This window comes from Arachis hypogaea, chromosome 9, assembly GCF_003086295.3.
Source record: "Arachis hypogaea cultivar Tifrunner chromosome 9, arahy.Tifrunner.gnm2.J5K5, whole genome shotgun sequence".
Classification (NCBI taxonomy): domain Eukaryota; kingdom Viridiplantae; phylum Streptophyta; class Magnoliopsida; order Fabales; family Fabaceae; genus Arachis; species Arachis hypogaea.
The window spans coordinates 70,087,800-70,108,101 of record NC_092044.1 but is presented as its reverse complement, the minus strand read 5'-3'; the positions used below and the strand labels follow the sequence as shown (position 1 = coordinate 70,108,101).

The 20,302-nt window shown below is 38.9% G+C and overlaps 1 non-coding gene across 1 annotated transcript; it reads left to right on the top strand.

The window, feature by feature from the left end:
• The first annotated feature begins 18,607 nt into the window (after window positions 1–18,607).
• LOC112713684 (small nucleolar RNA R71) lies at window positions 18,608–18,715 on the top strand. The gene has a single exon (XR_003158655.1). It is a non-coding gene; the product is annotated as a small nucleolar RNA R71 (small nucleolar RNA).
• Window positions 18,716–20,302: the final 1,587 nt, after the last annotated feature.

Sequence of the window (20,302 nt, the reverse complement as noted above, 5' to 3'; positions counted from 1 at the left end):
ATTGTTCATTGCTACCACTTAGTTAACTCTAACCATGGAGAAAAGTCAAGTGGATGAATCAATTTGATTCCTCAAGTCCTAATCAACTCCTAAAGGAAAAACTAGCTTTAGAGGCATTCAAATCAATTAGCAATCTCTAATTATCAATCAACAAATGAATTAGATAACTCAAGAGTCACTAATTACCCTACCTAGGCCAAGAGGAACAAAACCTACACTAAAATCCAACCAAGCATTTTATCAAACACTTGGAAGGTACAAAAGAAAAGCAAAGTAAATCAACAACAAAAATGGAATCTAACAACAATTATTGAAAGGAATTAACAACAACAATAAAAAAGAACACAATTATTATGAATTACCTTGAATTGAATTGAAAGAAAATGGAAGAAACAATGGTAGATCTACAACAAAATACAAGAACAACATAAAAGAGATTACAACAAAAGAATAGAAGAAGAACGAATGTAACAACAAGAATTGAAAGGTAGAAGTAGAAGAAAGCAAAGATTAAAACCTAGATCTAAGAACTAAACCTAATCCTAATCCTAGAGAGAAGTGAGAGCTTCTCTCTCTAAAACTAACTCTAAACTAATCCTGATGAGTGTGAATGGTTGTAATCTCCTTTGCTCTTCAGTCCTTGGCTTTAAATAGCATTTCTGGCGCCAAAGTTGGTTGGGATTGGGCCCCACAACCCTTGAGAATTCGTTGGGTGCGAATTCATTAAAAAAATTATATTCCAACATCGGCGCCTACGTGCATAGCATGCGTACGCGTCCATGGGTTATTTCGCAAGGTGCGCGTAAGCGCCAGGTGCGCGTGCGCGTCCATGGGCGAGTTCAACTCTTTGACTTTTCATGATCTTTTCCACTTTGCATGCTTTCCTCTTCACTCCTTTGATTCATTCCTAGCCTTTTCAATCTGAAATCACTAACAAACACATCAAGGCATCTAGTGGAATCAAAGGTGAATTGAAATTAACTAATTTAGGGTCTAGAAAGCATGTTTTCACATTTAAGCACAAATTGGGAGACAATCACAAAACCATGCTATTTCATTGAAAAAATGTGGGTAAAGGTTATTAAAATCTCTTAAAATCAATACAAGATAAATCCTACAAATGGGGTTTATCACACACCACAAGCATATGGTTAGCGAAAACCACTCTTTTAAGCTTTAGATCAGTTTTGACCCTCCTAACCATTGATACTCAAGGTCTTGGACCATTTCTTTTGATTTTTCTTTTCTTTTCAATTCACTTTCCTATTTCTTTTTCTTCAAGAATCGATCTTTTTCTTATTTCAGATAATCAATAATATTTCTCTAAGTTCCCATTCCACAAGAATCAATATATTCAACTCCAATATCAAATATGCACAGTTGATTCATACATTCAGAAATAAAGATATTGCCACCACATCAAAGCAACTAGAATAACTCATAATATATAACACAAAATCTCATGTATTTTACTACTTCTTTTTCAAAAATTTTCTTTTAAGCTTAGTGAGCAATACATGAGACATCTTCTAACCATTAAAATTTCGAAAATAAACTACTAAAGCAAAGAAATCCTAAGAGGGATCATGCAAGCCTAGAAAGAAAAACAAAAAATAGAATGAAATACTAAAAAAATAGAAAGAAAGGGAAGATGAAACTCAACCACCTCAGTGCTGGTGGTTGCATAGGTTGTGCTCTTCTGTGAAGATGATTCACCTTCCTTGTTGCTATTGATGATAATATAAACCGAGAGCTCGCTCTGCAACACCAAACTCAAAAATATTACTTGTCCACAAGCAAAGAAAACTTGGTCCCCTTTTGGTGTTAAACACCAAGACTATTTGCCTCCTTTCTGGCGCTAAACGCCCAGCCTGGCATTTAGTGCCAGAGCCTTCCTACTTCAGGACACCCTGTTCTTCCTTTTGATTCCTCCTGTCCCTGTTCTAAGAACTGTGCATGATCACAAACATTAGAAAACCTAGGAAAACTATGTAAATCAATGTCAAAGAAAATTTACCAAAAGAAATTAAAACTAAAGAAAACTAAAATCAAAGTAAAATTAAACTATAGGATACTTATGGTTGGGTTGCCTCCTAACAAGCGCTTCTTTACCGTCACTAGCTTGACGGTTAGCTCTTTCAAGGAGGAAGATAGTCATAGAGGCTTAAATCCTCACCCCTCACATTGAGCTTCTTTCCTGTGCTCTCATGGATCAGCCCAATATGCTTAAGAGATAGGATCTTGTTCACTGTATGAGGCAGGATTGGGCTTGCAGTGAATACCCCCCTCATCCCTGATGAGAAGCCTTTAGTAAGGATCTTTTTGTTCCTCCATCCCTTAGGCATCTCTTTTTTGGGACCTTTCTCCTTGGTGGGTGGTGACTGCCCAACACTAAACTTAGGTTTGATGTCTGTGGAACTGTATGAGTTTCCACTAATGGAGGAGGCTTCATCATTGTACTCTGCATGCAAATACCTCCTTTGTGAGTGGGTAGTGGAGGTTTAAAAACCTTAAAAACCATCAAATCCTCATGTATCCTCAGCACCAATTCACCTCTCTCAGCATTAATGAGGTTTCTTCCAGTAGAGAGAAGCCTTTGCTCTAAAACCTTAGCCAAAGGACTATTGATTTGCAGCTTCTTAAAGACTTCCAAGAACTGTGAGTGGTGATCGTCCTTGGTTTTCTCTTGGGGCTTCTGAGGGTGTGGTACTTTAGGCTCCTGTGCCACCAATGGGGCATATAGCAATGTCCTTTCAATCTCTTCTTGAGCCTTTTTTTCCTTTGATTTCTCAGCAAAATACACCTCCTTAGACTCGGCCTACTTGGTAAAGACCACAGTTCCATCTCGTTTTAAGGTCTTCTTCCGAAAGAGCAGCAGGCTTTTTACGAAGGCCCTATAGGGAGGCACCTTCTCCAACACCTCAATAATAGAAATATTATTGTACAATAACTGAATGAATTGCTCACCCTCGATCTCCTCTTGTGACTTCTGAGTGTGTACTTTGATGCTCTCAGTCTCTTCTGGTATTTTTGTTTGCTCTGATCCTTCAGCAACTATGGCCTTGCACTCTTCTCTTAGGTTAGGTGTTGTGTCACTTGGAAGAGTGAGGGGTCTCTGAAGTCACTGAGGGTATGGCAATATGGCTTTGTACCCTGGGGCCTTGGTTAATGTAGGATAAGTGTCCAGAGTGACTGGAAAAGGGTTGTAAGGTGCCTGGGGGAATTTCTTTTGAATTGATGTCTATTGCCTCTCTCCCTGAGTGTTCAACATCCACTCTACTCCCTCTTGGGCTTTCAACATCCACTTTGATTCCTCTTGGGCGTTCAACGCCCTTAGTGGTCACTGTAATTTTGCTCTCTGGTGTCTCTTTTTTGTCCTGTCCCTCATTGTTTTGATCTTGAGGGACTACTGTCTTACCACTCTTCAATTGAACAGCCTGGCATTCTTCTCTTATTTGCTCGGATATGCACATTTCCAGGTTCTTTAAAGAGGCTTTAGTTTTCTGTTTGCTTTTTGCCAGTTTTGCAACAATGGATGCCAAGTCAGGGGTACTCTGAGATTGTGGAGGCTGTGCAGGAAAATTGTTGACTGGATTTTTATTAAGGCCTCCTTGAAAGCTGTTGACATAATTAGGTTGCTGACCCTAGGGTTGCTCTCTCCACCAAAGCTTGAGTGATTCCTCCACCCTTGATTAAAAGCCTATGAAAAAGCGGTATCATAGGGATTTCTAAAGGGATTTACCATGTAAATAACCTGCTCAGGTGTCCACTGGCCATAGTTGTGAGTTTCACCTTGAGGAAAATTATCACTCATATCACAAGGAGCATCTAGAGGAGCACTATGAACCTTAGCAACTTGACTTTGCATGCAACTCAATTGTTGAGTGAGAAGACTTATTTGTTGCAACATAATCTTGTTCTGAGCACGAATTATATCTGCAGCATACACCTCCATGACTCCATCCTGTTTCTGCTTACACACAAATAGAAAACAAAGAAAAATAAAAAGAAAAAAAATTCGAATATTAAGGGAAAATAAATAAAATTAACAATCAAAAATTAAAATTAAAAGAAAAAGTAAATAAATAAAACTAATAAAAATACCTAATCTAAGCAACCAGACAACTGGTAGTTGTCAATCACGAACAATCCTCGGCAACGGCACCAAAAACTTGGTGAGCAAAATTAGAACTCGCACAACTTAACTGGCAATTGCATCGGGTCATCCAAGTAATACCTCATGTGAGGAGTGTCGATCCCACGAGAATTGTCGGACTAAGCAAGCAATGGTTATCCTGTTGGACTTAGTCAGGCAAACAGTAAAAGAGAGTGGTGTAGAAACAATATAAGAAAATAGTTAAGGTCTCAGAGGTGGTTAACATGTTTTTGAACAAGTTCTTCCTTCCTTAGAGGCTGACTAAGATGAGGACAGATGTTCATACCTTTATGCAAGGAGATAATGAGTCCTTCTACAAAGCCTGGGAGAGGTACAAGTTGATACTCAAGAAGTGTCCTCCTGATACGTTCTCTGTAATGACCCAATTTTCGGTATGTCTAGATCATACCAAAAACAGAGTGCTACTAACTTATCTTCCTAGTTATTATCTATTATTTATTTTATGAGCATAATTCATTGTTAAAAGTGTAGTTATTTTGCGAGGTACTTTTTTTTTGAAAATGTTTGTATTCATATACAGAATCATTCACAATCAATTCACAAATAATAAGAGATAAAATAGTTAAAAAACCACCACACTAAAAATACATCTCAAGCAGTTAACAATATTCAATTATCCAACTTTTATTAAAGTGAAGATCTCTGTTAGAACACCCCCAAATATAACTCGGTAATAACTATATACATATATATACATACAACATCCCAAGGCTTGACCTGCTCAAAAAGTCCCTAAGCTGGCACCCAGGCTAGCCTAGACTCTATACTCACATAATCCCTCTAAACTACTAAAGTGAGAGAAAGTACGTTCTAGGTCTTCAAAACTCAAGTCAGGTGGAATGTCATTAAAAGGCGAAAGATCGTTTACTACTCCTCTGCATGATCATATGTCGTCAAAGAGCATCTCACTGGTACTTCATTGAGTGGCCACAAAATAGTAACATTGTACGAAGGACTTAGGCTAAAGCTCATAGATAAACAAGGTGTAGATGTCGGCTGGTCTCATGGTATATACGTATAAACAGAAAATGGATCTCACTCTAGACTCAAAAGACTACTCAGAGCAAAACTGTTTTGAAGAACGATCATCAATGGACTATGGAAGGATACTCTTGTTTCCATCTAGGGAGAGAGAGGAAAGGAGTTCTTAGTAGGGCTAGGGTTATTGATTAAGTTCATTAATTCTGTGTTGTTTAGTAGACAAATAGCATAATACAGAGAAGCAGTAAATAGAAGATACAGATAAGTAGAGAAAATAGAGAAAACAAAAAAATAGAATACAAACAAAAGAACACAAGAAAATAAAACACATACACAGAGAATAGAATACAAACAAAGAAAGCATACATTCATACAACAATTATAATAGAGAAAATGCACAACCAAGTATGATGCATGTCTCGCCCTAGTGCAGGTAATGAGCTCATTTGCCAGTTACTAACCCGCTCCCGACATTACCCAGCAACTTCTGTCTGGATAGGGCTTTCCTATTGACAATACCCACTGTAAGCAACCTTTGAGGGTATCCACTGCAAGTAATCTATGTCTTGCAGGGCGGCACTATTTAGCCAATATACACCCAACGCACTCACTGTAAGCAACCTCTGTCTTACACGAGTACAACACGCTCACTGTGAGCACACTTTGTCTTACAAGAGTACAACACACTCACTGTAAGCACCCTTTGTCTTACAGGATCACACTGATCTCGATACCTTTGTAAGCAACCTCTGTCTTACAGCACAGCATTATAGCTAGGTATCCCAGGAAAGCATTCTCAGTTGTTGCACCACCATCTATCTGACTACCTCAATGCAGCAGATGAACATAAAAATATCTCTAGAGTTGCGTTAGTGCAATTGGTCCGTGAAATTAGAACTCGCACAACTAAACCGGCAAGTACACTAGGTCGTCCAAGTAATACCTCAGGTGGGTGAGGGTCGATCCCACGAGGATTGTCAGAATGAGCAAGCAATGATTCTCTTGCAGATCTTAATCAGGCTAACAGAAAGGTGATTGTTGTTGTTGTAGGTGCATAAATAAAACAAGAAAAGAAAAGATGTAGAACAATGATAAGGAATTAGTTAAGGCCATGGAGATGCTTATCTTTTTGGATTAATACTTCTTACTGACTACTTCAATAATGAGTGATTCATTCAATGGCAAGGCTATAAGTGATTAAAGCTGGGGCTAGTGATCATTAATCTCCTCTGATCCAGATTAAACGCTGGTGCTAATGGTCATCCTATCTAGACAAGGGTGAAGCACACCCAACTCAATCTCTGATGATCCTACTAAAAATGCCACAAACAAGGTCAGATCTTTTGGATCGGAAAATAAAGCTCTATAATTCTAGCTTTAGCGCCACAGAGACTTCAATTACCCATGACTAACAAAATTTTATGTCACGTATCCCAATTAGCCTAGATACTCTCTTGGAAACTGTGATGCACTCTCAAGCTGTGGCTCACTACTATTCGGCTAAGGCTTTGCAAGAGCTCATGTAGAATAAGGGGTCATACTCTCGTTCCACCCCATATTCATAAAGATGAAGAACAAAAATACATCATAGAATGGAATCAAACATGTAATAAAGTAGAAAAGTAATAATATTAATCCATAGGAATGAACAGAGCTCTTATCTTTAACTCAGGAGGTTTAGCTGCTCATACTTTACAAAGATAACAGATAAGGTGTAATGTAATGTGTCTGTGCTTCTCCCCTCCTGGGAGGCATAATCCTCAGGAGGAAGGAAGTCCCTTATTTATAATAAAAACTCTAAAAATAAACCTAAAATCCACTTTAGGGCCCACTTGGTGAGTGTTTGGGCTGATGCCTAGTGTCCAACTCAAGTTTTGGGTGTTCAACTTTGGTTCCTGCTCCCAGGTTGGCGTTGAACTCCAGTTTGGGCATTCAACTAGGAGGGTTGGTCCTTCTTGGGCGTTGAACTCCAGAGGTGGGCGTTCAACGCCCACTTTGGGCAGTGATTGTAAAAGAAAAGTATAGACCATTATCTATTGCTGGAAAGCTCTGAAAATTAGCTTTCCAATGCCGTTCAGAGCGTGTCAATGAAACCTATGTAGCTCAAGATATGCTCATTGGAATGCACAGAGGTCAAGATTTGACAGCATCTGCTATCCTTTCTTTGCCTTTGAATTAGCCTTTGCCAGATTTTACAAATTTCACCCAAAAATCACCTAAAATCATAGGAAAAATACAAAAACTCAAAGTAGTATCCAAATATGAATTTTTGCAATAAAACATACTAAAACATACTAAAACTTAATAAAATATAACTAACACACTAAGAAAATAATACCAAAAAGGGTATAGAATATTCGCTCGTCAGAACACCAAACTTAAACTGTTGCTTGTCCTCAAGCAACCAAAAACAAAGTAGGACTAAAGAGAAGAGAAAGATATAATAAGTCTCAGAGTTGTTAATGAAGCTCAGTTCCAAATAATTGAATAGAGCTATTAACTCTTTACTTCTGAACAGTTTTGGCATCTCACTTTCCTTTGAAGCTCAGAAGTATTAGTATCCCTTGGAACTAGAATCCAGGTGATATTATTGGTTCTCTTCTTTTAGCTCTTCTTAATTCTTGAACACAGCGTTTTCTTTTGGTGTTTTGCACCTTTTTGAGCCTAGCCGTGACTATAAGCGTTTTATTTTCCCGTATTACTACCGGATACATAAACGCCACAAGCACTTAATTGGGGGAACCCTTTGGATTCGAATTTAGCTTTGCTAAAATTTCCAGACAGTAGTGCCCAGAGTTCTTAAGCCTACTCTTTAGTTTTTTATCATGACTTTAACTGCTCAGTCTCAAGTTTTTTATTTTACACCTTCACACCACAAACAAATAGTTAGGGATAGCAACACATTTGAGCTTTTTAGGCTAATTTCTAACCCTCCTAACCATTGATGCTGAAAGCATTGTATCCTTGCTCTTGTCTTTTTTTTCTTTTTAGCATTCTTTTTCTTTTTCTTTTATTTTTTTATTATTTTTTCTTTTAGCTGCTTTTTCTTGCTTCAAGAATCAATATTTTTTATTTTTTAGACAATCAATAATACTTCTCTAAATTCACTGTTCATCAAGAGCCAACATGCTTAACTTTAATGTCAATTATGCACAGTTAATTCACACATTCAGATAATAAAGGTGAGGCCACCACATCTTAAGTAATTGGAATAACTTATGATATACTCAAGACATTGTGTAATTTACTACTTCTTTTGCAAAAATTTTCTTTTTAAGCTTAGTGGGCAATTCATGAGACATATTTAACCATAAAAATTTTAAAAATAAACTACTAAAGCAAAATCCTAAGAGTGATCATGAAAAAGATAGAATAGAAAATAGAAAATAGAATGAAATACTGAAAAACAGAAAGAAAGGGGGGATGAAACTAAACCACCTCAGTGCTGATGGTTGCTCAGGCTGTGGTCTTCTGTGACGATGATTCACCTCTCTTTGGTGCTATTGATGATAATATACACCTAAAGCTTGCTCTGCAACAACAAACTTAAAAATTTTGCTTGTCCTCAAGCAAAGAAAACTTGGTCCTCTCTTGGCGTTGAACGCCAGGGCTGCTTCTCTTATGGGCATTGAACGCCCATGCTCTCTCTTCCCTTTTGGCATTAAACGCCAATAAGGGACACTCTCTAGGGTGTTCTGTTCTCCATGCTGGGTTCGTCTATTCCTATTCTAAAAATTGTGCATGATCACAAACATTAGAAAAGCTAGAAAAACTATGAAAATCAATGACAAAGCAAAATTTACTAAAAGAAATTTAAAAGAGAACTGAAATAGAAACATAATTAAACTAAAGGATACTTATAGTTGGGTTGCCTCCCAACAAACGCTTCTTTAATGTCATTAGCTTGACACTTGATTGCTGAATTTTCTTCCTCTTCTTCTAGTTGGTTAAAAGAAATGACTCCAAGGGAAAAGATGAGGAGATTAGTGCCCTTAGATTTGAATTTCTCCTAACAAGCTTTCTGGTATTGTTATCAGCTTGATTCTCCTTGCTTGTTAGGGTAAGGGTTGGATGCCTTCTTGCTGACCTTCTCTTTCTCATGGATATCATCTTTTGTTCCTTGGTGATGACTTGCATCATCTACCCTTATTTCTTGCATAAAGAAGACCATAAAAGAGCATAAATCTCATTTGATTAGTACAATTCATGCATTATTTGATGAATATTATGGTACACTACTTTGAGATGAGTTGTGCTGAATTTCAGGTGAAAAAGGCATCAAAAATGGGTAGAAGACAAACAAGAAGCTGGGCGTGTAAAACTGGCGTGCCACTTGGAGCAAACACCACAAAAATGCACTGGCGTGGCACGCCAGTACTAAAGTCCAGAGAAGAAGTCCAAGCATGCATATGGGCGTGGCACGCTAGTACAAAATTCCAGAGAGCAAAATAGAGGACACAAAAGGGGCGTGGCACGCCAGGTTGGGCGTGGCACGCCTGACCCATCAACTACTATGGGCGTGCCACTTGAGCAAAGGGGCGTGGCACGCCAACTCACCATCTCAGGAAGAACCTCCACTATGGCGTGCCACTTGGTGTCAAAGGCGTGGCACGCCAGCTCCAAAAAGTCAATTGGGCGTGCCACTTGAGAACCCAGGCGTGGCACGCCAAGCTTGAAGAGTGCACAAATGCATAGGTGTGCCACTTGAGCAGCATGGCGTGGCACGCTGGTACAATAATCCAGAGAAGGAGCTGAAGGAAACTAAAGACTGGGCGTGCCACTTGATGTCGAAGGCGTGGCACGCCATCCTCTCAATCTCACTTAGGTGTGCCACTTGGTATCGAAGGCGTGGCACGCCAACCCAAGCATCTCACTATGGCATGCCACTTGAAGCTGAGACGTGGCACGCCAACCATTGGAATCAAGGCAAGATTATGGGCGTGGCACGCCAGCCTTCAGGCGTGGCACACGGGTACAAGTTTCTAGAGAGGATGAAGGAGGCCAGTTACATGGGACGTGCCACTTGGTATCGAAGGTGTGGCACGCCATTCACCATTCTTCACTTAGGCGTGCCACTTGAGAAACTAGGCGTGGCACGCCAGTGTTATTCAGAGGGTAAAGAAGCATTGGGGCGTGCCACTTAAGTTCGTGGCGTGGCACGCCAAACAGAGGAACCACTCACTTACAAAGGTGCGTGGCACGCCAGACCCTAGGCGTGGCACGCCAGTTCAAGTCTCTAGAGGCAAAGAAAAGTGGAAAAAGGCAAAGGGCGTGCCACTTAAGTTCGAAGGCGTGGCACGCCAAGGTTGATAGAGAGATGAGCGTGCCACTTGAAGGATTGGGCGTGGCATGCCAAGCTAGAAATGAAGGGCACGTGACACGCCAGTAACACGCCAGCTAAGAAGTCACGCTTATTGAGTGTTTTCTTTTCCCTCCAAAATGTAATTTTTCCTTTTCACTTTTGTAATTCTTTTATTTTACTAGGAGTAGTATAAATACCCCCAAGAAGTACTAAAGAAGGAGTTAAGCAGTCAGTTTTAGATCCACTTTTACACTTCACTTTTGAGTACTTTTTGAGCTATAAGTAGCTAACTTCCCTCTTATTGAGAGAGGGAGCTCTGTTGTACTTGATGGATTGATAATAGTGAAATTCTTCTTCTCTTCATCTTCTCTTTGATTTGCTAGAAGGAATTTCATTCTTAATGCTTAGTGTTCAATTATCTTGGGAAAGAGATTGAATGCAATTGGGTTTCATGGGAACCTTAGGAAAGGAAACATGAAACCATGCATGAAATCCCTTCTCACACTTGAGTAGAATCTGGGTTTTGGTGTTTGGATACGTGACATATAATCCTCCCTCTACCTGGACCTATAAGGGTGTGTGGTATAATCAAGGACCAAGCATATCTCTCTTCATGAGCAATTAGACCAAGGAATTGGCTATTGATCAAGATCTGAGAGATTGAGTCACCAAGGGAATGGGACTCAATCAATCATGATTGCCAAGAGGTCAATGAGTTGCATGATTGAAGAGGATATAAGCTAGATTTGATCCAGAGAGACAACATCTCCCAATCTCAATGAACTTCCCCATTCTTATCTATCTATTTCTTTACAGCTTAATTTTTACATTCAGCAATTCCCCACTCCCATTTACATTCAAGTCATTTATGATTCAACACTTTACATTCTGCAATTTCCGTTTCTGCACTTTATTGATTTTCTTTATATTCTAGTCATTTACATTTATGTCATTTACAATTCTGCACTTCGCAATCTTATTGATCCGCTTGACTAATTCATCAACCAATTAAAACTGCTTGAATTTGCCAATCTCTGTGGATACGATCGCACTCCACTGTGGGTTATTACTTGGCGATAATTTTGGTGCGCTTGCCAAAAGAACTAATTCACTAATTTTTGAATGGGGTGTGAATTAGAACTCATCACTTGGTCACAATCCCCTTTCCAGTGGTTTCCTTGATGATCTTCACCACTCTGAATTCAGGACTTTCACTTGGTACAGGGGCCTCTGTTCCTTGCTCTTGCACTTTTAACTCTTCTTCTTTTTCAGAGAGTAAGCACTTCAAAAGTGCAGCAGAGAGAGGTCTTTGCTTTGAAACCTCAGCAAAAGGAATATTGATTTGCAACTTCTTAGAGCTTTCTAAGGATTGTGAGTGGTCCTCATCCTTGGTCTCCTTTTGGGACTTCTGTTGGTGTGGTACTTCAGGCTTTCTACCCATAAGAGGGGTGTGTAATATTGTGCTTCTAGCCTCTTCTTGAGCCTGTTCTTCACTTAGTGCCTCAACAGTGTGTACCACCTTAGGCTCAGCCTCTTTGGTCCTGATGAGAGCCTTACACTCTTCTCTTGGATTCACCTCTGTGTCTCTGGGAAGAGTGTTAGTAGGTCTCTGGTGCACGAAATTGTGATCATCACCAATGGCCCAATAACTTGGTAGCGCTCTCAAACATCAATCACACTTAGTCACAACTCCGCACAACTAACCAGCAAGTGTACTGGGTCGTCCAAGTAATACCTTACGTGAGTAAGGGTCGATCCCACGGAGATTGTTGGTATGAAGCAAGCTATGGTCATCTTGTAAATCTTAGTTAGGCAGATAGTAAATGTTATGGAGTTTTCGAATAATAAATAAAACAGAAAATAAAGATAGAGTTACTCATGTAATTCAATGGTGGGAATTTCAGATAAGTGTATGGAGATTCTTGTCCATGTTGGATCTCTGCTTTCCTACTGTCTTCCTTCAATCCTTCTTATTCCTTTCCATGGCAAGCTGTATGTAGGGCATCACCGTTGTCAATGGTTACATCCCATCCTCTCAGTGAAAAAGGTCCAAATGCTCTGTCACAGCACGACTAATCATCTGTCGGTTCTCGATCATGTTGGAATAGAATCCCTTGATTCTTTTGCGTTTGTCATCACGCCCAACAATCGCGAGTTTGAAGCTCGTCACAGTCATTCAATCCCGGAATCCTACTCGGAATACCACAAACAAGGTTAGACTTTTCGGATTCCCATGAATGCCGCCATCAATTCTAGCTTATACCACGAAGATTCTGATTAAGGAATCCAAGAGATATGCGTCCGGTCTAAGGTAGAACGGAAGTGGTTGTCAGTCACGCGTTCATAGGTGAGAATGATGATGAGTGTCATGGATCATCACATTCATCAAGTTGAAGTGCAACGAATATCTTAGAACAAGAATAAATCGAATTGAATAAAAAATGGAAGTACTTGCATTAAAACTCGAGGTACAACAGAGCTCCACACCCTTAATCTATGGTGTGTAGAAACTCCACCGTTGAAAATACATAAGTGATGAAGGTCCAGGCATGGCCGAGAGGCCAGCCCCCAAAACGTGATCACATGATCAAAAATACAATCCAGGATATCTAATACACTAGTAAAAAGTTCTATTTATTCTAAACTAGCTACTAGGGTTTATAGAAGTAAGTAATTAATGCATAAATCCACTTCCGGGGCCCACTTGGTATATGTTTGGGCTGAGCTTGATCTTTACACGAGCTGAGGCTTATCTTGGAGTTGAACGCCAAGTTGTAACGTATTTTTGGCGTTCAACTCTGGTTCGTGACGTGTTTCTGGCGTTTAACTCTAGAATGCAGCATGGAGCTGGCGTTAAGCGCCAGTTTACATCGTCAAATATCAAATAAAGTATGGGCTATTATATATTGCTGGAAAGCTCCGGATGTCTACGTTCCAAAGCTTTTGAGAACGCGCCATTTGTAATTGTGTAGCTCCAAAAAATCCATTTCAAGTGCAGGGAGGTCAGAATCCAACAACATTAGCAGTACTTTGTCAGCCTTCTTATCAGAGTTTTGCTCAGGTCCCTCAATTTCAGCCAGAAATTACCTGAAATCACAGAAAAATACACAAACTCATAGTAAAGTCTAGAAATGTGAATTTAGCATAAAAACTAATAAAAACATCCCTAAAAGTAGCTAGATCCTACTAGAAACTACCTAAAAATAATGCCGAAAAGCGTATAAATTATCCGCTCATCACAACACCAAACTTAAATTGTCGCTTGTCCCCAAGCAACTGAAAATAAATTAGGATAAAAAGAAGAGAATATACTATAAATCCCAAAATATCAATGAATATTAGTTCTAATTTGATGAGCGGGACTTGTAGCTTTTTGCTTCTGAACAGTTTTGGCATCTCACTTTTTCCTTTGATGTTTAGAATGATTGGCATCTCTAGGAACTTAGAATTTCAGATAGTGTTATTGATTCTCCTAATTAAGTATGTTGATTCTTGAACATAGCTACTTTTATGAGTCTTGGTCGTGGCCTTAAGCACTTTGTTTTCCAATATTATCACCGGATGCATAAATGCCACAGACACATAACTGGGTGAACCTTTTCAGATTGTGACTTAGCTTTGCTAAGGTCCCTAGTTAGAGGTGTCCAGAGCTCTTAAGCATACTCTTTTTGCTTTGGATCACAACTTTAACCACTCAGTCTCAAGCTTTTCACTTGGACCTGCATGCCACAAGCACGTGGTTAGGGACAGCTTGATTTAGCTGCTTAGGCCTGGATTTTATTTCTTTGGGCCCTCCTATCCATTGATGCTCAAAGCCTTGGATCCTTTTTACCCTTGCCTTTTGGTTTTAAGGGCTATTGGCTTTTTCTGCTTGCTTTTTCTTTTTCTTTCTAATTTTTTTTCGCAAGCTTTTGCTTTTCACTGCTTTTTCTTGCTTCAAGAATCAATTTCATGATTTTTTTTCAGATTATTGATAGCATTTCTCTTTGTTCATCATTCTTTCAAGAGCCAACAATTTTAACATTAATAAACAACAAGATCAAAAATTATGCACTGTTCAAGCATTCATTCAGAAAACAAAAAGTATTGTCACCACATCAATATAATTAAACTAAATTCAAGGATAATTTCGAAATTCATGTACTTCTTGTTCTTTTGAATTAGGAACATTTTTCATTTAAGAGAGGTGAAGGATTTATGGAATTATTCATAGCCTTAAGATATAGTTACTACATACTAATGATCATGAAGTAGAGACACAAAACATAAACGCACATAGAGCATAAAATACCGAAAAACAGAGAAATAAGAACAAGAAATGAGTCCACCTTAGTGGCATCTTCTTCTTGAAGGACCTATAATGTCCTTAAGCTCTTCTATGTCTCTTCCTTGCCTTTGTTGCTCCTCCCTCATTGCTATTTGATCTTCTCTAATTTCATGGAGAATGATAGAGTGCTCTTGATATTCCACCCTTAATTGATCCACATTGTAACTCAAATCTTCAAGAGAAGTGTTGAGTTGTTCCCAATAGTTGTTGGGAGGAAAGTGCATCCCTTGAGGCATCTTCGGGATTTCTTGGTGATGGGCTTCCTCATGCGTCTCTTGGGTTCCATGAGTGGGCTCTCTTATTTGCTCCATCCTTTTCTTAGTGATGGGCTTGTCCTCCTCAATGGGGATGTCTCCTTCTATGATGACTCTAGCTGAGTAACATAGATGGCAAATAAGATAAGGAAAAGCTAGCCTTGCCAAAGTAGAGGGCTTATCGGCTATTTTGTAGAATTCAATGGAGATAACTTCATGAACTTCTACTTCCTCTCCATTCATGATGCTATGAATCATGATGGCCCGATCCACAGTAACTTCAGATCAGTTGCTAATGGGGATGATGGAGCGTTGGATGAACTCCAACCGTCCTCTAGCCACAGGCTTGAGGTCCAGTCTTCTTAATTGAACTGGCTTGCCTTTGGAGTCTCTTTTCCATTGAGCTTCTTCAACACATATGTCCCTAAGGACTTGGTCCAACCTTTGATCAAAGTTGACCCTTCTTGTGTAGGGGCGTGCATCTCCTTGCATCATGGGCAAGTTGAATGCCAACCTCACATTTTCCGGACTAAAATCTAAGTATTTCCCCCGAACCATTGTAAGATAGTTCTTTGGATTCGGGTTCATACTTTGATTATGGTTCCTAGTAATCCATGAATTGGCATAGAACTCTTGAACCATCAAGATTTTGACTTGTTGAATGGGGTTGGTTAGAACTTCCCAACCTCTTCTTTGAATCTCATGTCGGATCTTCGGAAACTCATTTTTCTTGAGATTGAAAGGGACCTCAGGGATCACCTTCTTCTTAGCCACAACATTATAGAGGTGGTCTTGATGGGCTTTGGAGATGAATCTCTCCATCTCCCATGACTCGGAGGTGGAAGCTTTTGTCTTCCCTTTTCCTTTTCTAGAGGTTTCTCCGGCCTTAGGTGCCATCAATGGTAATGGAAAAAAAAAGCTTATGCTTTTACCACACCAAACTTAAAATATTGCTCGCCTTCGAGCAAGAGAAGAAAGAAAAGAAGAAGAAGAAGAGAAAATATGGAGGAGAGTAGGGGAGGTGTATTCGGCCAAGGTATAGAAGAGGGGGTTGTGTTGTGTGAAAGTTAAATAGAATGGAGGGTTTTATATAGGGAGAGGAGAGGGAGTAGGTTCGGCCATTTAAGGTGGGTTTGGGTGGGAAAGAAATTTAAATTTTGAAGGTAGGTGAAGAGTGGATGGATGTGAGTGGTGAAGGGGGTAATTGGGAAGAGAGATTGAGGTGATTGGTGAAGGGTTTTGGGGAAGAGTGTTTATTGGAAAGAGAGGATGAATGTTGAGAAGAGGGGAGAATATGGTAGGTGGAGATCCTGTGGAGTCCACAGATCTTGAGATGATCCTGTGGGGTCCACAGATCCTGAGGTGTCAAGGATTTACATCCCTGCACCAATTAGGCATGTAAAGTGCCTTTGTATGCAATTCTGGCGTTTGAACGCCGAACTGATGCATGTTCTGGGCGTTCAACGCCCATGTGTAGCATGTTCTAGGCGTTCAACGCCAGTTCCATGCTTGTTTCTCGCATCCAGCGCCAGCTTTCCTCAGGGTACATTCTTGGCGTTTGAACACCCGGATGTTGCTTGTTTCTGGCATTCAACGCCAGATCCATGCTCTGTTCTGGTATTGAACACCAGCTAGATGCTCCTTACTGGCGTTTAAACGCCAGTAAGTCCTTCCTACAGGGTGTGATTTTTCTTCTGCTGTTTTTGATTCTGTTTTTAATTTTAATTTTTTTTTCATGACTCCACATGATCATAAACCTAATAAAACATAAAAGAACAATGAAAATAAAATAAATTAGATAAACAAAAATTGGGTTGCCTCCCAATAAGCGCTTTTTTAATGTCAATAGCTTGACAGTGGGCTCTCATGGAGCCACACAGGTGATCAGGTCAATGTTGTATAGTCCCAACACCAAACTTAGAGTTTGGTTGTGGGGATTCAACACTAAACTTAGAGTTTGGTTGTGGCCTCCCAACACCAAACTTAGAGTTTGACTGTAGGGGCTCTGTTTGACTCTGTACTGAGAGAAGCTTTTCATGCTTCCTCTCCATTGTTAAAGAAGAAGATCCTTGAGCCTTAAACATAAGGGAGTCCCCATTCAATTGAAGGACTAATTCTCCTCTGTTAACATCTATCACAGCTCCTGCTGTGGCTAGGAAAGGTCTTCCAAGGATGATGCATTCATCCTCCTCCTTCCTAGTGTCTAAGATTATGAAATTAGCAGGGATGTAAAGGCCTTCAACCTTTACCAACATGTCCTCTACCAATCCATAAGCTTGTCTTACTGACTTGTCTGCCATTTGTAATGAAAATAAGGCAGGCTGTACCTCAATGATCCCCAGCTTCTCCATTACAGAGAGTGGCATAAGATTTATGCTTGACCCTAGGTCACACAGAGCCTTTTCAAAGGTCATGGTGCCTATGGTACAGGGTATTAAGAATTTGCTAGGATCTTGTCTCTTTTGAGGTAAGGTTTGCTAAACCCATGTATCTAGTTCACCAATGAGCAAGGGAGGTTCACCTTCCCAAGTCTCATTACTAAACAATTTGGTATTCAGCTTCATGATGGCTCCTAGATATTGAGCAACTTGCTCTCCAGTTACATCTTCATCCTCATCAGAGGAAGAATAATCTTCAGAGCTCATGAATGGCAAAAGGATATTTAATGGAATCTCTATGGTCTCTATATGAGCCTCAGATTCCTTTGGGTCCTCAATAGGGAACTCCTTCTTGGTTGGGGGATGTCCCATGAGGTCTTCCTCATTGGGATTCGCGTCTTCTCCCTCCTTCTTGCATTCGGCCATGTTGAGTATATCAATGGCCTTGCACTCTCTTTTTGGATTCTCTTCTGTATTGCTTGGGAGAGTACTAGGAGGGGTTTCAGTAACTTTCTTACTCAGCTGTCCCACTTGTGCCTCCAGATTTCTAATGGAGGACCTTGTTTCACTCATGAAACTTAAAGTGGCCTTAGACAGATCAGAGACTAAGTTTGCTAAGTTAGAGGTACTCTGTTCATAATTCTTTGTCTGTTGCTGAGAAGATGATGGATAAGGCTTGATATTGCTGAGCCTATTTCTTCCACCATTATTAGAGCCTAGTTGAGCCTTTTGTTGATCCTTCCATGAGAAATTTGGATGATTTCTCCATGATGAATTATAGGTGTTTCCATAAGGTTCACCTAAGTAATTTACCTCTGCTATTGCAGGGTTATCAGGATCATAAGCTTCTTCTTCAGAAGATGCCTCTTTAGTACTGTTGGATGCATTTTGCCATCCATTCAGACTTTAGGAAATCATGTTGACTTGCTGAGTCAACATTTTGTTTTGAGCCAATATGGCATTCAGAGCATCAATCTCAAGAATTCCCTTCCTCTAAGGCGTCCCATTATTCACGGAATTCCTCTTAGAAGTGTACATGAACTGGTTATTTGCAACCATGTCAATAAGTTCTTGAGCTTCTGCAGGCGTTTTCTTTAGGTGAATGGATCCACCTGCAGAATGGTCCAGTGACATCTTAGAGAACTCAGACAGACCATAATAGAATATATCCAGAATGTTCTATTATGAAAGCATGTCAGAAGGACACCTTTTGGTCATCTGCTTGTATCTTTCCCAAGCTTCATAGAGGGATTCACCATCGTTTTGTTTGAATGTCTGAACATCCAATCTAAGCTTGCTCAGCTTTTGAGGAGGAAAGAATTTAGCCAAGAAGGTCGTGAGCAGCTTATCCCAGGAGTCTAGGCTATCCTTAGGTTGTAAATCCAACTATGTTCTAGCTCTGTCTCTTACAGCAAAAGGGAAAAGCATGAGCCTGTAGACTTCAGGATCTACTCCATTCGTCTTTACAGTCTCACAGATCTACAAGAACTCAGTTAAAAACTGATAGGGATCTTCTGATGGAAGTCCATGAAACTTGCAGTTTTGTTGCATTAGAGCAACTAGTTGAGGTTTCAGCTCAAAATTGTTTGCTCCAATGGCAGGAATTGAGATGCTTCGTCCATCAAACTTGGAAGTAGGTGTAGTATAATCACCAAGCATTCTCCTTGCATTATTGTTGTTGGGTTCGGCTGCCATCTCCTTTTCTTGTTCGAAAATTTCAGCAAGGTTGTCTCTGGATTGTTGTAATTTAGCTTCTCTTAGTTCCTTCTTCAGAGTCCTTTCAGGTTCTGGATCAGCTTCAACAAGAATGCCTTTTTCCTTGTTCCTACTCATATGAAAGAGAAGGGAATAGAAAAAGAAGATGAATCCTCTATGTCACAGTAAAGAGGTTCCTTATTATTAGTAGAAGAAGAAAGGGGATAAAGAAAGGAGAATCCAAACACAAGGGTAAGGATAGTGGTAGTGATTTGAGTTGAAGAGAGGTGAAGAGAGGTGTTAGTAAATGAATAAATAAATAAGAAAAGATGAAAGAGGGAGAAATTTTCGAAATTAAATTTTAAAAAGGAGTTAAATGATTTTCAAAAATTAAAGGAAGAATTAAAATTAAAATTAAAATTTAAAACAATTAATTAATTAAAAAGAATTTTGAAAAAGGGGTGAGATATTTTCAAAATTTAGAGAGGGAAAAGTAGTTAGGTGGTTTTGAAAAAGATAAGAAACAAACAAAAGTTAATTAGTTAGTTGAAAAAGATATTAAAATCAAATTTGAAAAGATAAGAAGATAAGAAGTTAGATAAGATATTTTGAAATCAAATTTTTGAAAAAGATATGATTTAAAAAGATATGATAAAAAGATATGATTAAAAAGATATGGTTGAAAAAGATTTAATTTTTAAAATTAAAATTAATTACTTAACTAACAAGAAACTAAAAGATATGATTCTAGAATTTAAAGATTGAACCTTTCTTAACAAGAAAGTAACAAACTTTAAATTTTTGAATCAATCATATTAATTGTTAGCATAATTTTCAAAAATAAAGATAAACTAAGAAAAGATTTTTGAAAATTATTTTTAAAGATTTTTCGAAAATTAATAAGAAAGATGAAAAAGATTTAATTTTTGAAAAAGTTTTAAAAAGATAAGATTTTTAAAATTTGAAATTTTGACTTGACTAACAAGAAAACAACTTATTTTAAAATTTTTTGACCAAGTCAACCCAAAATTTCGAATTTTTGAGAGAAAAAAGGAAAAGATATATTTTGATTTTTTTTTTGAATTTTTAATGATAAGAGAGAAAAACGCAAAAATGACTCAATGCATGAAAATTTCATATCAAAACACATGATGCATGCAAGAACACTATGAATGTCATGATGAACAC